This window comes from Cicer arietinum, chromosome 2 (assembly GCF_000331145.2).
Source record: "Cicer arietinum cultivar CDC Frontier isolate Library 1 chromosome 2, Cicar.CDCFrontier_v2.0, whole genome shotgun sequence".
Taxonomy (NCBI): Eukaryota; Viridiplantae; Streptophyta; class Magnoliopsida; order Fabales; family Fabaceae; genus Cicer; species Cicer arietinum.
Window position 1 is genome coordinate 44,181,630 of NC_021161.2, and position 340 is coordinate 44,181,969.

The window sequence follows — 340 nt, forward strand, 5'->3', positions numbered from 1 at the left end:
AACTCCTATAAAAAAGTGGCTGGTTAAACAAAATTTTTCTTTCTATCCTTAATTGGTATTTCAAATTGAATCCATACAAAAATATAGATAAAAGTTTTTTTAGTTGATAGATTTTGATATTTCATATTATTGTAGTCAATGTATTTACTACATTGTTTTTTATTTCACTACGCGAAAAAACGCATTTTACAGCGCTTTTTTAAAGCCATTTACAGCGCTTTTTCAAAAAAATAAGCGCTGTGGAATCGAGCGCTGTAAATGATACAACAGCGCTTTTAAAAAAGCGCTATAAAACATGTAAATACAACTCGCGCTTGTTATGCACATTTTACAGCGCTTC